Here is a 9,940-nt window from a genome sequence, read left to right on the forward strand (position 1 = left end):
CCCTTTTCTGTGAAACTGGGCCCTACCCAGATGTGGAGCATCTTTTCATGTCCTTATTGGCCACTTGTCTATCTCCTTTGGAGAAATGTCTATTCAGATCCTTTGCCCATCTTCAAATTGGGTTGTCTTTTTCTTATTGATTTGTGATAGTTCTTTATATATTCTAGGCACGAGTTTCTTCTCAGTATGATTTGAACCTTTTCTTCCTTTCTGTAGCTTGTCTTTTTACTTTCTTGATGTTGTCTTTTGAATCACAAAAGTTTTTAATTTTGATGATGCCTAATTTATCTCTTTTTGCTTTCATTGCTTGTGCTTTTGGTGTCATATCTAAAAAGCCATCGTCTAATCCAAAGTCTTTGCCTATGTTTTCTTCTAAGAGTTATATAGCTTTGCTTTCACATTTAGGTCTCCGATCAATTTTTAGTTAATTTTTGTATCTACTGTAAGATAAGGGTCCAGCGTCATTCTTTTGCACGTGGTTATCCAATTTTCCCAGCACCATTTGTTGAAAAGACCATCCTTTCCGCATTGAATTATCTTGGCATCCTTCTCAAAAGCCAATTGACCATATCTGTGAGGGTTTATTTCTGGGCTTTCTATTCTAGTCCATTGGTCTATATGTCTGTCCATATACCACTACCACACTGTCTTGATTATTGTAGCTTTGTAGTAAATTTTGAAATTGGGAAGTATGAGTTCTTCAATTTTGTTCTTCTTTTTCGAGATTGTTTTGGCTATTCTGAATCCCTTGAATTTTCATATGAATTTAAGTTTGTCAGTTTCTGCAAAGAAGCCAGCTGAGAGTTTGGTAGGGATTGTATTGAATCTGATATACCAATGGCATCAGGGAAATGCAAATAAAAATCAATTTGCCGAGTATTGCCATCTTAACAATATTCTGTCTTCCAGTCCATGAACATGGGCTATCTTTCCATTTTTGTAGGTCTTCTTTAATTTCTTTCAATAACGTATTGTAGTTGTCAGAATATACGTTTTGCACTTCTTTTGTTAAATTTACTCAGAATTATTCATGGAATTGTGTTCTTAATTTCATTTTTGTTTTGTTCATTGCTACTGTATAGAAATACAGGTGATTTTTGTATATTGATCTTGTGTCCTGCAACCTTGCTGAACTTGCTTATTCAATCTAATAGTTTTTTAGTGGCGTCCTCAGGGTATTCTATTATACAAGATCATGTTATCGCAAATAGAGATAATTTTCCTTCTTTCCTTCCAGTCGAGATGTCTTCTGTTTCATTTTCTTGCCTAATTGCCAGGCCCTCTCTTTACAGATGGGGCTTGGAGAAGAGAAGTGACTTGCTGGCTTGCACAGTTGGGGACTGGTGGTTGAGGTGAAAGCCCTGCTGAGTGGAATTAACTGCTGCCTCCCTGGACCTTCCCTCCCACCCAGGCCCATGGCCTCTTGCTCCCACGCCTTTCCCTGGAGTCCTGAGAAACAAAGGTTTGGTGTGGCCATGGGAATGGGGAGGCCCCAGGGTGCTTTGGCATTTCCAGTAAAGCTTATAGGGACCCCCTTTCCCCCCAGTGGAACCCTTTAGAGTCTTATGACCTCAGTGGCCTCCCGCTGGGGGAAGCTGACCCTCACTTGTCAACAAACGGCAGGCCAGGTCCTCAGTGACTAATAGCAAAACCAGATCCTTCCTCAGATAGAGCTCTGCGAGATGGAACTCTCGGGAGCGCTGGTTACTTCTGTGCCTGAGCCAGTGCGTTGTCTCCCCCTTGAAGCCAAACCAGGGTCAGAAGCTGACCCGACTCTGAGCCTGGGCAGGCAGGAGTCAGCAGGTGCATGTGACAGCCTGATGCTCCCCTCCCTTCAGGGCAGCTGGACAGCAGTAGAGTCCAGCCCAGCACCCCTCTGCCTTATTAGGAGACCCTTTCCTGGAGTCCTGCAGACCACCCACCCTCTTTCAGCACATCCTGCCCTCCTGCTGAGTCCAAGGCAGAAATGCCCACTGTCCCTGGAGGTGGTGCCCAGGTCAGCAGGATTGAAACGATGCATGGGGCAGGGTGGGGGTGGGGCGTGAGAGATGGGTCAAGGGTGCACTGTGGGAGGGAGAGCTCAGAGGGGCATCTCACAGTGTGGAACCCAGAACCCCAGACTGCACTGAAGCAACACCCCCAGAGTTTGAGCCCTGCTGGTGTACAGGGCATGGCGCCGGCTCTGGAGGCAGAACCTGGGATCTGTCCAGCTGCAGCCTCAACCAGCTGGGTGGGCTGGGTAGTCCCGTAAGCATGGGGAGCCTCAGGCTCCCCTCCTGCACCCCTCCCTGGGCTCAGTGCACCTTCTACGATGACACATGCCTGTGGGGGCTAAAGCTGGTGTTGCTGTTGCTACGTAGTTCTGTGCCATGGTCCTGCGCTCCCTTCCAGACAGAGTGGCAAGCCTGGGGTGGGAGGGAGGGTCCTGGACCAAGATGATAAGGCACAAGGCATGGTCACAGGCACCATCGCATATATCCTCCAACATACCTGCTGAAGGAGGGCTGTGCAGATAAAGAAACAGGCTTCACTGGCCATTATGAGTCCTGCCTGGGGCAGCCCAGAGCCTGATGGAGTGCCTCTCCCAAGCTGTACCCCTAGTCCTGAAGCCTGGCTCCAAGAGGGGCAGCTCTGCGGCCCTTTGTGGAACGGGAGGTGGCTGCACTACCGGGGGTGTCCAGGCAGGCGGGGAGGAGCATTCTCCTGGTGGACGGGAATCCTCTCCCCTTAGGGTAGTTCTCCCCTCCTCCTGAGCCTAAGCCAAGGGACCCTCCCCTGGGCTGTCCTGGCAGGTGCCATTCCCTCCCCGCCTGCCTGGGCTGGCAGTTCTCCACCAACGAGGTCCCACAGCCCTCACTTCTCCCATCCTCTCTGCCCACCACCACTGCCCCAGCCCTCTTTCTTTCTCACTGTCTGGGTCCCCTTGGGCCAGCAGTGGGCGATCAGATCACGTTCTCACTCCCCTGCTCTGAACTGGGGCTCCCCTCCTCTTAGACTGAAATCCAGACTCCGGAGTGCCTACATATTCTGACACTCCCACTTCCCTAATATCTCCCCTCCTTAGATCCCTCCTGCCTCTCTTACTCTCTTACCCTCCGCTCCACCCAACCTTGGCACTGTTCCAGCCGTACCAGCCTCCTGGCTGTCTCCCACTACCTCCCTGTCTGCATTTGTTGTCTGACCCCACCTCTCTTCTCATCCTTCAGGACTCGACTCAAATGTCCCCTCGTCAGAGGGCCTCCCTATGCCCCTCCCTCACCAGGCCAGTCCTCATGGGTATCTGTCTGCCCTCTTCCTAGGGCTTATCGTCACCACTCTCTGAGGAATCTCCTGTGTCTGCCTCCTCCCCCTCCCCCACAACAGACTGTAAGGAAGGCAGAGGGCCTGTGGGTCTTGCTCGTATTCAATGTTTGGTTTAACAGACATTGCTGAGCTCCTGCTCCATGCAGGCGCTGTGCTGTGGGCTGGGAGGTACATGGGTGGGAAACCAGGGTGGGCTGCCCTCGTGGAGCATCCAGTGGAGAGAGGGAAGGAGAGGTGAATCAGATGATCACTCAAGTGCTTAATGACACTCTGCAAGAGCAGAGAGCAGAGAAAGCAAGGAAAGAGTCTAGGGAGACGTGAAACTGATTGGGGGTGACCCTGAGGAAGTGAGCCCTGAGCTAACTTGAGCCCTGAGCTAACAGATGTGTGTAGAGATTAACCAGGCAAAGATTAACCAGGAACTGCATGTGCAAAGGCCCTGTGTCAGAAGGGAGTGTGGCACCTCTGGGGAAACAGAAAGATGTCAGAGTCGCTGGAGCAAAGGGAGTGGAGGTGGAATAGTGGAAGGTGAGTCCGGAGAGACTGGGACAGGGGAGGCGATGGTACAGGGGTTGGTGGGCCCAGAAGTGACTGACTAAGGGACACTGGGAGCTTTGAAAGATTTGAAGTTAGGCCATTTATGTCTGAAGACTGATGGGGACGGTTTGTACAAGATGTACACCAGAGCTGGGTGCAATACTCAAGAAAGGCTCAAACAGAACACTCCATTACCGTAATGATTAGAACATCACCGGGTTCACTGAGGTTCAAACAGTTGCTTTACCACAGTGGTAGTGAGCCTGTAGTTCTGTTGACCAATTTGCAAGCTAAATGTTTACACACAAAGAATTTAAATAACAGTATAAGGTTATTTGTAATTATGTCCTGAAATAAAGGTTACAGGCAAGATTTTCTTGAGAACAGAGAGAAAGAAGAAAGTAGTGTGAGAGGAAAGATTGGAAAAGGTTTTTGGGAGTGTGGAAAACAACCTGGTCCTAGGAAGGAAGGGTTGAACTGGTGTTCATCCACCCACGCATCCTTCCACCCATTCATCCAACCCATCTATTCATTCATCTACCTATCTACCTATCCATCTTTCCTTCCTTCCTTGCATCCATTTATCCACTCCTCCATCTACCCATCTGTCCATTAATTCATTTATCTATCCATCCATTCACCTATCCTTCTGTTCATCCATCTGTCCATCTATCCATCCATCCACCCACCCACCCACTCACCTATCCATTCCGTTCACCCATCCATCTGCCTGTCTGTCTATCCATCCGTCCACTCATCCACTTACCTATTTATCCATATCCATCCTTCTCTCCATCTGTCCATTCATTCATTTGTCCATCCATTGACCCATCCATTTATTCATCCATCAACCCACCCATTCATCCATCCTTCTATCCATCCATCCATTCATTCATTTATCCCTCAATCCACTCACCCACACACTTGTCCACTCATTCATATTATTCATTCACTTATATATTTATTGTGTGCCTGCCACATGCCAGGCACTGTGTTGGGTGCTGGGGACACAATAGTGAGCAAAACATGAGGAGCTCTGACATGGAGCCCACACAGGTGGCAGCAGAGATGAACATTACATATGCCGACACACAGTACCTGGTTACTGGGGGAAAGGTCACTTGGAGGGAAGGTGCACTCAGCAGGGAGAGGGTAGAAGCAGGGTGGGTCCTGCTGCATCAGGGACAGTGAGAAGGCTTTCCTGAGGAGGTAACAGCTGTGAGAGGGCTTCTGCTGGCTTCCTCTCTGGGGACACTCACCCTTGGAACCCAGGCAACAATGCTGTGAGGAAGCCCAACCTAGCCCATACAGAGAGACCATGTGGAGAAGCTCTGAGGCCTCCCAGCCAACACCACACCTCCCAGCCTGCACCACCAGGCACGAGTGACTGAGCCTTTGGGTGACTCTGGCCCCAGCTTTTGCATCTTCCAGTCGAAGCCCCGACATGGTGGAGCAGAGACAATCTGTGCTCACTCTGCCCTGTGAATTCTTGATGCAGAATCCGAGATCCTAATAGACCACTCCGACTAGGGGTGATTTGTTTTACAGCCACGTAACTGGGCCTGGCGCTCACCTGTGGGTACAGATGATCCTGCACCCTGGGGAGTCCTCAAGAGGGAGCAACAGGCAATCTTTGGAGAGGGGGTCTCCTCATCTGGCTGCCCCTAGCCTACGTGCTCCCCCATTCCTCCTGAGTGTGCAGTGACTCTGCCTTCTGGGCCTGAGAGGAGTCACCGGGTCCACTGTAGCTAGGCTCCCACAGGCCACCTGCAGATGCAGACCCCCCCCCGCAACTGGACTGTCCACTGCTCATCCTCTACCATTTGGGGCCTTGGCTCAGCCCATGATCCTGCCTAGAAAGCCAGCCTCTCCTCTCTCCCTGGCTGATTCTGCCCATCCTTCCAGGTTGATCCCTGTGCCCACACTCCCACCTCTTCCAGGAAGCCCTCCCTGACAGGAGTCCACAGTGACCTGTGTTTCTGGGAAACTGAGAGAATTCATTGGTGGTGAAAGTGATGTTTTTTCCCCCTCATATGAATTGGGTGACTTTACGGTGTTTACTCTGTCTTTGGTTTTGTTCCAGAGTGGTTTGGCTTCCTTAGGTTGCGAGAAGTAGAGTCTAAGGGTGTGAATACATCACTCCCAAGTCCTACTTCTCGCCCCCTGCCTTCTCCCCACTCCTGCCTCCCCTCCCCACTCCTCCCGACTCCTATCTCCTTCCCTCCTTCTTCCCCCTCTTATCTCCCCCTTCTCCCTCCTCCTCCACCCTCCTACATCCTTCCCCCTCCCCCCCTCCTCCCTGGAGGGGCTCTCTTCCCTGGGCCTCCCCAACCTGCCTGGCTTTCCTCTTCTTGCCGGCCCTCCTTCCGTGTCTCCTGTCGGTTCCTCCTGGGGGCTCAGCACTCTGCCCTGGCCTGGCCCTGTCCACACTTGCTGGGTGATCTCACCTGTGCCCTGGCCTTTCCTGTGGGCTGCTGACCCCCACAGCTCCCTGGGCTTAGACCCCCCATCCACCTGTCCACAGCCTATCCGCCAAGTGGGCATGGCCCAGACAGAAATCCGGATCTGTCTCCAACCCGCCCTCCCAGTCGTCCCATCGTCCAGCTCTCCCCATCGTCCCCTTGTCCAGTTGCCCAGGCAGGAGCTGTCCACCACCCTCTCTTTCTCTCACACCCGGGCCAGGAAATCCTGTTGCCCTGACTTTCAACATGTTCCAGAATCCCCTGCTGGCATTCCTGGAGGAGCCTCTGGCCTGGTCTCCTCCCCCTGCCCTTCTCCCTGCCACTTCCTCCTTCTGAAGCACAGAGAGTAGAGCCTCAGGCCCTGCCCCGTCCCTTCTGCCCAGCTCTCCCCTCCCCTTGCTGCTCGGGCCCCCCGGCTCAGCTAGGCTTCTACATCCTCTCGTTTGCTGTTCCCCCTGCCTGGATGCTCTTGTCCAGGCCCCTAATGGCTCCGCCCTCCCTTCTCTGTGCTGATGTCATCTTCTCAGACAGGCCGTCCCAGCCCTGGGCCACCCTAGGAAATGGCAAAGCAGCCCCTCCTAATGTGCCCTACGCCCCTCCTTACTCTACCCCCCTCCCACTCACAGCCCCTCATCTCTGACCTGTGTGCCCTCAGCTCTGCCCCCTAGAATGCCAGCTCCACAGGCGGCCTTGGTCCCCGGCACCTATAGCAGGTGTGAGCATCCAGGCCAGATGCGCTGTGTGAACTGCTCTGCTGCTCCCTGTTGGGGCCCCTCATCAGGTCACCTCCTCGTGGCTGGAATGGAAAAGAAAGGGCCCCGGAGTCCTGCCTGCAGTTGTCCTAATTCTCTAGGCCAAGGGGTCACAAACTCACTAGTGGGGGGCTGTGTGGAGGTGGCCGGTGTAGGGCCGTAGGGCCATGGGGTTTGGAGAGTGTGTTTCCTGGTAGGGGGGGCAGCTGTTGCCCCAGATCACTTTTTAAAAAGTAAAAGTAAATTTTTGTTTTACAAATAAATACACAGAGACTCAGAAAAATTCAGTGGCTTGTCAAGAAGACACGGCTTTAAATGCCCTGGGCGATGCTGGGTCCAGAGCTGTCAGACCCACTGGTTTGGAAGGGGAGCTAGAAACTGGATTTTATGAGAAGTTTCATGATTGTATTTGTTGACAGCTCATACAATTGTCCTATGACACTGTGCCCGATTCTTCCTGAGGCGGGGAGGGGTGGTGGGGTACTCTTGCCCCTTCACGACGACCCCCTGGGTTTCGGCTGTTGGGTTAGACGTGCATGGCTTGTCTTTCTCTTTTGCAAGTAGGCACTCAGGTGACCTTTCGTGATGTTTCCAGAGGACTTCCCACCCTCTGGCCACTGCTTCTACTTGGTGGTTGGAGATGTATTTGATGTTAACAGCAGATTAGAAACAGGAACGGTAAGGTCTCCCTCCAAATGTGCCTTTCAAACAAATCCAAATGGAAAGGGTGACTTCCCGTTCGACCTAGTGCAGCAGGACCCACAGGAGGACCACAAAGGGACACTGTGGCATCCTGTTTCCCTCAGCTGGAACACAGATGGCTGGGTGGCACCAATAGTCAGACCAGGGGAAGCCAGAGAGGCTCCAAGTCCAGGAGGCCGGGCAGCTCTGACTGTGGGCATGGGGTGGACTGAGAGCAGGAAGAGTGGTTAAGAGGCTTTCAGAGGAGCACTTGGACCCCAGACCCACGCCAGGAGACTGCTCATCCCACACGGGTGGGCAGAAGACTAGAGGTCCAGGTCTGTTCTTGGGGGTCAGGTCTGGGAGGTTCTGGGCTTGGGGGCCCAGGTACAGCCAAGTGCAAAGTGAGGCCCCAAGAGAGGAACAGGAAGGTGAGTTCACAGGCACATCCCTAGAGGTGGCCTTGGCCCCTGACCCTGCTCGTTCCCAGAATGGTGTGTCCCCCATGTGGGAGACTGGAGGATTCTGCAGAATTGGACTGACCCCTCAAGACCTCTGGCCAAGTGCCTGGACCCTGCTGCTTCACCCTACAGGTCCACCCTCACCCTGCCCAGCCACGCTGCTGCACATCAGCACTTCCATGCCTCTCATGAAGGATCACCAGACCCTCGAGGTAAGAGCATCTAACACAAAAGAGAGATTCTACACCTGCCAGAATAAAAGAGCCCGGAGGAAACAGAAAGAACATAGAGAGCAAGAGATAATATAAAAAAGAAAATACCCTCAGAGAAATGAGAGAAAATATTGCATCCATGACCTAAGAACAGGATGCTATAAAAAAGGAACAGGCAGAGAATAAGAAAGAGCTCTTTTATTATTTAAAAAAATAGGAAAAATTATAATTCAATCAAAGATAAATTTCGCATAGAGTAGAAAAAATGAAATGAAAAATGGGACAGAAAACATAAAATGAAACCATCAATCTAGACACTCTAATGTGCAAATAATAAGTCCCAGAAAGAGAAAACGGAAGGGAGAGCATCATCAAGCAAATAATTTACCGGGAAATGTGTTTTAGCACATTTCCCGGTAAATTAAAAACAGAAGGACGGGAGGCTCCAGGCTGAACAAATCAGACTCAACTGGGCGCGGCATTGTGAAATTTCCAGAACCTGCTTTTCATTGCAGAATCTCTACTCAGCAAATCTCTCAAGAGGGCCATGTAAAGCCCTCTGCAGGTGATAAGGACTCCAAGCACTTTTCTCAGGAAGCTGCTGGAGGACACACAGGAGTGAGCAGGGACCCAGGAAATGGGATAAACCCCCGAGGGGAGCAGGGAGCCTGGAGAGCAAGGGTCCAGGCTGGAGCCAAAGTCAGCATGCCTGAGAGAGGCCCCCGGGGAGAATGGGGCCGAGGGTAGTCATCTGGCTCCCCCAGGTGGGAAGGTGGCCCGGACACGCCTCTCCGAGTCCCTGGAGAGGCTCAGGGATTGAAGGAAGCCAAGCACGGGAACCTGACCACAGGAACAACTGACACCAGGATAGCTGAGGGATGGGCTCGCCAGGCCTGCGGGCACAGGGACCCCCCCCGCCCCCAGGTGGCGAGTGGAGGAAATGAGTGGGTGGGGGGCGCTGGGAGAGCCCAAACTCCTCACGTTGCTTATGCAAGTTTAGTAACTAAACATTAGGAAATCACCATAGACAGCCCGGAGATGGGGGGTCCTGCAGGGGGTCCTGCGGGGGTGGGAAGAGGGAGCAGGGAGGGCTATGCTTCTTCAAGACCCACTTTCCTCCAAATGCAAACTACGTTTTAAAAGAATCGGGAGGATGGCCGTCCATCCACACCCTGTCCCCCATCCAGGAGAGCCATCTGTTGTGTCTAAGGGAAGGGAGTGCTGATGGCTACAAGACGTGGGCCTGGGGCACCCAAGGGAGGGTGGGCTCTGCTGTCCAGACTGGACACAGGTAGTAAGGATGGGCCCGCACAAGGCTGTCACAGCCCATGGCACTGGATCCTCAGATCATCGAGTCATCCATTCATTCATTGGTTGAGTAATTTCCCCAGTCATTGATGGATTTATCCCACCAACATCCATCGAGTGCCTTCCGCATGTGAGACCCTTGGTAGGTAATGGGGATGGAGCCAGGATCAAAACTGGCCAGCTTAGGTCCTGTGGCGCCCACAGGCTGGTGGGAAGGCGGCAAT

General features: G+C 52.4%; 1 long non-coding RNA gene across 1 annotated transcript; it reads left to right on the forward strand.

Annotated features, from left to right (window-relative positions):
• The first annotated feature begins 1,295 nt into the window (after positions 1-1,295).
• LOC131418095 (uncharacterized) lies at positions 1,296-8,571 on the forward strand. Its single transcript, XR_009222848.1, has 3 exons — positions 1,296-1,462; positions 7,619-7,732; positions 8,329-8,571. It is a non-coding gene; the product is annotated as an uncharacterized LOC131418095 (long non-coding RNA).
• The last annotated feature ends 1,369 nt before the right edge of the window (positions 8,572-9,940 follow it).

Source organism: Diceros bicornis, chromosome 19 (genome assembly GCF_020826845.1).
Source record: "Diceros bicornis minor isolate mBicDic1 chromosome 19, mDicBic1.mat.cur, whole genome shotgun sequence".
In the NCBI taxonomy this organism is placed as follows: domain Eukaryota; kingdom Metazoa; phylum Chordata; class Mammalia; order Perissodactyla; family Rhinocerotidae; genus Diceros; species Diceros bicornis.